Source organism: Peromyscus maniculatus, chromosome 2 (assembly GCF_049852395.1).
Source record: "Peromyscus maniculatus bairdii isolate BWxNUB_F1_BW_parent chromosome 2, HU_Pman_BW_mat_3.1, whole genome shotgun sequence".
Lineage (NCBI taxonomy): Eukaryota > Metazoa > Chordata > Mammalia > Rodentia > Cricetidae > Peromyscus > Peromyscus maniculatus.
The window spans coordinates 166452313-166458773 of record NC_134853.1 but is presented as its reverse complement, the minus strand read 5'-3'; positions in this window follow the sequence as shown (position 1 = coordinate 166458773).

Below are 6461 nucleotides of genomic sequence, written 5' to 3'. Positions count from 1 at the left end.
GTGGAGAAAGGCTGAGTCCCCAACAGCTTTGTTCACATCAGACATCTTTCCCAGCAGCCCATCCACTGCTTGGTTCAAATTTGTTGAAAGCTTCATATCCTTAAAAACCAGTCCTTGGCAAAGGAGATAAGCTTAGGGTGATTGGGTTAGCCTTAAACTAATTTGGGTCTATCCCCAGAAGTGAAGGCACTCCCTTGATGGCCTTGTTTCCTGACACTAGGAAGGAGAGGTACGGATGGTGGGAACTTCACCATCACGCCCGTGGGGCTTTCTTAGATGAGCATCAAATTCCATCAAATGGCAGAGTTCCCACTCCAAGTGTCTCATCAGCTCCTGTCCAGTTTCTACTGAGGAGGAGTTCTTCGTGCAGGCCAGAGCCTCGTCTTGTCCCTAAGTCTGTGGCTGAGTCCCTAGTTTAAGCAGAGTGTGGAGACAGATACCTTGCTGCTTTGATTTTCTTCCCTTTCCAATGACAATTTCTGGTCGTTCCTAGAGTGAAACTCTTGGGACCGAACAGGAGAAAAGTGATTCTGGAGCCTATGAACCATTCAAATCTCTGTCCCCTTCAGCTGTAGTTCATTCCTACCCGGAATAGTGGCCTTTGCTCAAGCTGGCCCAAAGCCATGGCAACCGGCACAGAGGCTAAGAGTATTATTAGTTCCTGCTGTGGTTTCCATCTTTAGGTCAGGCTTGGGAACAATAAGATAGTTAAGGTTAGGAAGTAGGTTCTGTTCCGTTCATGTCCTGTTCCGTACTCCAGAAGTCTGGGCAGAGTTCACAGTTGTGTATCCCTCAAATTTCAAGATATGCCTAAGATTGCCAACAGCACTTTCTGGCAAGTTGCTCCCACCTGGTTTCTCAGTAAAAAGGGCATTTCCCCCTTGGAAAAGGTCACATTCATTCAGTTAGTCACACAGTTTTTGAGCAAATGCCAGGCGTAGTGCAAGGCCTGGGGCCACTAGTCATGAACACGTGGACACCGTCTCTGTCTTCAAGGAAAAAGGCATTCAGCAAACAAGGGGAACAGAAGAAAGTACTAGTTATCTCTTCATTGCTGTGGCCAATGTGAGAAACAATGTAAAGGAGTGAGGGTTTCTTTTTGGCTCACAGGATTAGGGGTTTTGGTCCAATCAAAGTGTGTGTGTGGGGGGGGGGGGGCTGGCAGATTAGCTGCCCAAATCTTGATTGCCAGGAAGCAGAGAGAGAGAGAGAGAGAGAGAGAGAGAGAGAGAGAGAGAGAGAGAGAGAGAGAGAGAGAGAGAGAGACTGCCTGTTCCTGTAGCCCTACTCAGACTTTTACTATTCCATAGGCTCCTGACCTGTGGGGTCATGCCATCCACATCCAGGGCACTCTCCGGGATGCAGTGTGCTTCACCAATCTCCTCAGTCCAACCAAGTTGACACTCCAGATTACCCATCATGAAATAATTCTGGAGGGGGAGACATGAATGCTTCAAGCAGGGCTGTGATGCAGAGTAAATGGATATTAAGAAGTAATTATATCTGTGCCTGGGTATGATGGCACATGCCTTTTTTTTTTTTTTTTTTGGTTTTTCGAGACAGGGTTTCTCTGTGTAGCTTTGCACCTTTCCTGGGACTCACTTGGTAGTCCACGCTGGCCTCGAACTCACAGAGATCCACCTGGCTCTGCCTCCCGAGTGCTGGGATTAAAGGCGTGCGCCACCACCGCCCGGCTGGCACATGCCTTTAATTCCAGTATTTGAGAGGCAAGAGCAGTCAGACCTCTGTGAATTAAAGGCCAGGCTGGTCTGCATAGTGAGTACCAGGCCAGCATAGACTCTATAATGAGACCCTTTTGATAGATAGATAGATAGATAGATAGATAGATAGATAGATAGATAGATAGACGGATAGAGATAAAGCATATCTGAAGGGCTGGAGATAGCTCAGAGATTAAGAGCACTGGCTGTTTTTCTAGAGGACCTGAGTTTGGTTCCTTGAATCCATGTGGTGGCTCACAACCACTTGTAAATCCAGCTCCAGGGATCTGACACTCTCTCCTAGCCTCTGAAGGCATTTCACACACACGGTGCACAGACATACAGTCAGCACACAAATACACACATTAAATTGTGTGTGTGTGTGTGTGTGTGTGTGTGTGTGTGTGTGTGTGTCTGTTTTTAGAGATAGAGTTTCTCTGTGTGACAGCCTGGATGTGCTGACCTCAAACTCACAGAGATCCTCCTGCCTTTGCCTCCCGAGTGCTAGGAATAAAGGTGTGTGCTACCACGCCCAGTTAATTTTTTTTTTCTGTTTTTGTTTTTCAAGACAGGGTTTCTCTGTGTAGCTTTGCACCTTTCCTGGATCTTGCTCTGTAGACCAGGCTGGCCTTGAACTCACAAAGATCCACCTGGCTCTGCCTCCCGGGTGCTGGTATTAAAGGCGTGTGCCACCACCGTCCGGCCTAAATAAATATTTTAAAGACTTAAAAATGTATCTGAATGCTCTTCTGAGAAAGTGGTTGTCAGAGGTATTAAAGAAAGCCAAGTACTTTTCTTTTCAAGTTCTTTAAAACATAAATGCCATAAATGGAGAAACAAAAATGGCACCATTAGTAATGTAAAGACTCCATTCAAAGACAGAACCTTGGGGCTGGAGAGATGGCTCCATGGGTAAGAACAATGGTTGCTCTTCCAGACCACCCAGCTTCAACTTCCAGCACCCACATGGCAGCCAACAACTGTCTCTAACTCCAAGACCTGATACCCTCACATAGACATGTTGTTTGTTTTTTCACTCTTTACTCTGTAGGGGGTCAGCCACCTAGCTTCCAAATAAATTGGAGGCTTATTATTAATTGTGAATGCGAGGCCTTAGCTTGGCTTTTTTTGTTTGTTTGTTTGTTTTGTTTTTTGTTTTTTGTTTTTTAAGAAAGGGTTTCTCTGTGTAGCTTTGGTGCCTGTCCTGGATCTTGCTTTGTAGACCAGGCTGGCCTCGAACTCACAGAGATCTGCCTGGCTCTGCCTTCCCAGTGCTAGGACTAAAGGTGTGTGCCACCACCGCCAGGCAGTTTGGCTTATTTTTTGCCAGCTGTCCTTAAATTATCCCCATCCACTTTTTGCCTCAGGACTTTTCTCATTCTCTAACTTCTGTAACTCTTTCTCTTACTCTGTAGCTTGCTGGGTAGCTGGGTGGCTGGCCCCTGATGTCCTCCTCCTTCTCTTTTCTTCTTCCTCCTCCCAGATTTCTTGTTATTTATTCTCTCTGCCTGCCAGCCTCACCTGTCCTTTCTCCTGCCTTGCTATTGACTGTTCAGTTCTTTATTAGTCCATCAGGTGTTTTAGACAGGCGCAGTAACACAGCTTCACAGAGTTAAACAAATGCAACATAAACAAAAGTAATACTGCCCAGCAGTGGTGGCACACACCTTTAATCCCAGCACTCAGGAGGCAGAGGCAGGTGGATCTCTGTGAGTTTGAGACCAGCCTGGTCTACAGAGTGAGATCCAGGACAGACACCAAAGCTACACAGAGAAACCCTGTCTCGAAAAACAAAACAAAACAAAAAAGTAATACCCCTTAAAATAATATTCTACAACACAGACACACATGCAGACAAAATACCAATGCAAATAAAAAATTAATTAATTAAAAAAAAGGATAGACCCTTGGGATCCCAAGATGGCTCAGAGAGTGCTTGTGACCAAGTCTGTTGACCTGACTTTGATCCTGGGACCCATACAGCAGAAGCAGGGACCTAAGCCCCACAAGTGTCCTCTGATCTTTAAGTGCACGTCATGGAATGTGTGTGTGTGTGTGTGTGTGTGTGCGCGCGCACGCGCGCATGTGCATGCATGCCACATGCATGCAACATAACATGCTCAAATTATTTTAAAAGATGTTTTTAACAAAGTTGTGAGTTAGTGCTAACTGTCCCTATGGGTGTCCATGATGGCTGTTAATTGACATGGAAAGACCTAGTACCACTGGCTGAGTTTAGTCTTGGACTGTGTGAAAGGAGACACTGGGCTGAGCACAGGCAGGCATTCGCCTGGCTTTTGACTGCCTGTCAGGTGGCTTCACATTCCCTCACAGTTGAGAGCTGATACAAACTCTTCCTCCTCTACGTTGCTTCTGTTGGGGTATCTCATCACAGCAATAGGTCACAAAACCAAAACATGCCCTTCGCTTTTACGGTGCCAGACACAGAACCTGGGGCCTTGGTGCAAGCTCTCTGCCACTGAGCTGCACCCCAGCCCTGTTTCCAGTTTCCTTGTTTGGAATTCTGGCGGAAGCAATGTCACACAGCTTTTGAGACCATTTTATAGGAGACATGACAGCAGCTTTGTGGTTCTCTCGGGACTCTCTGAGAACTCGGCCTCCCATGCTGTCTGGGAGCCCTACGAAGCCTACAGTCTACGGGACCCAACCCTCAGCTTCCAAGCCTGGACGGGTTTTCAGCTAACACAGCCAACAACAAACAACCTGCTAATCATGAGTCTGGACCCTTTTATACGTGGCTTCTCTAGCCCCTCCCACCTCAAGTCAATTTACTAGGGCTAATGCAACATGGACCTAAGGGGAGCCGTCCCCAGTGAGTCCTGCCCAATCTGCGCAGTACTGACTTCTCCTTTTCTCTCATCTTCAATATTTCTCTCTAGATAGATAGATAGATAGATAGACCTATGTGTGTGTGCAGCATGCTTGTGGAGGTCGGAAAACAACACTGAATGCCAGTCCTCAGATGTAGATGTAGATATAGATATAGATATAGATATAGATATAGATATAGATATAGATATAGGTATCTGTATTGGATATTGAACCTAGGGCTTTATGTGTCTTATCCTAAACCCCAAGCCAACTTTATTTCCTGAACTAAGTTTTTTTTTTTGTTGGAGGAGATTTAATCACTAATTCTACTAATCAACTTTGGAGCAGCCTGCCTGATAAAAAACCTGTGAATCAGAAAGACAGATGCTTTCAAAGTTGGAGCGGGGTGGGGGGGTGGGGGGGTGTTTTATTTTTAATTTATTTATTTGCTTCGGGTTTGTTTTGTTTTTGCGACAGTGTCTCATGTAGCCCAGTCTGGCCTCAAACTTGCTAATTGCTGAGGATGACCTTTGGAATTGTAAGCATGTATCGCCATGCCTTGTTTACGCAATGCTAGGAAATGAACCCCTGGTTTGTGCATGCTAGGCTCTACCAACTGAGTAGAACTCCAGACCTAGAAGGTTTTCTATTACAAGTTAATTTCACATTAATTTTATCTAGTTGATTAAAATGGTTCAATGGTCTCAAGGACAATTTCCAGATTGCAGTTTCAGAGTAAAGTCCTATGTCTTGGGTCCTCCTTTAGTCCAGGGAAACTCAGCTCAGCTCCATGAGGAAGAAGTGGGATGTGAAAGGAGGCCAGGTGTGTCTGCTTGGTAAGTCCTGTCAGGAGAGAGCAGTATTGGAAGAAACAGTTTCAACTTTGAACTAGAAGGCAAAGGCGCTAACCATGCAAAGACCAGGGGAAACTAGCACAGGAAGAGGGGATGCCCCAGTGAAAAGTTCTGGAAGGAGAGAGCTAAAAAACTAACACAAAAATGAGGTTGTAGGGCAAGAGGGATGGCTTGGTGGTGAAGAGCGCTCGCTGCTCTTATTAATGACCGACAACTCCAGGGATTCTGATGCCCACTTCTGACCTCCATGGGCACCGCACACATGTAGTGAGCACACATCCATTGAGGCAAAACACTCATACACATAAAACAAAATAAATAAATCTTTTTAAAAAAAATAGGGTAGTTGAGGTTAATAAGTTGGAAGAGACAGAATGTAATTCTGTCAGGAAAGTAGGAAGAAACCAAGTCAAGAAGGATTGATTGGGTACGAGCCTGGGGGTGAGGGAAGCTTATTGGTAAATTTCACGCTTAGCTTTGGCAATCCTATCTCCAGCAATGCCCACTCCCCTTACACACACACACACACAGCACGAACGAAGAAAGAAGTGTGCACTGAAGGAAGGAAGGAGGGTTGAGAGAGAGAGGATGAGAATATTGGGGGATCATGAGCAGAAAAGAGAAGATGTGAATTTCAGGGTTTGGGGTTCAGATGTTGTGCTGTGGTTTTGTGTGTCAACTTGACACAAGCTGGAGTTATCAGAGAGGAAAGAGCCTCAGCTAAGAAAATGCCTCAATGAGACCCGCTGTGAGGCATTTTCTCAATTAGTGATGAACAGGGGAGGCCCAGTCCATGGTGGGTGGTGCCACCCTGGGCTGCTGGTCCTGGGTTCTATAAGAAAGCAGGCTGAGCAAGTCAGGGGAAGTAAGCCAATGAGCAGCACCACCCCATGGCCTCTTTATCAGCTCCTGCCTCCAGGTTTCAGCCCTCTTGAGTTCCTGTCCTGACTTCCTCCAGGGATGGACTATGACCTGGAAGTGTAAGGCAAATAAACCCTTTCCTCCCCGACTTGCTTTTTTGTCGTGGTGTTTCATCGCAGCAATGTAACCCTAA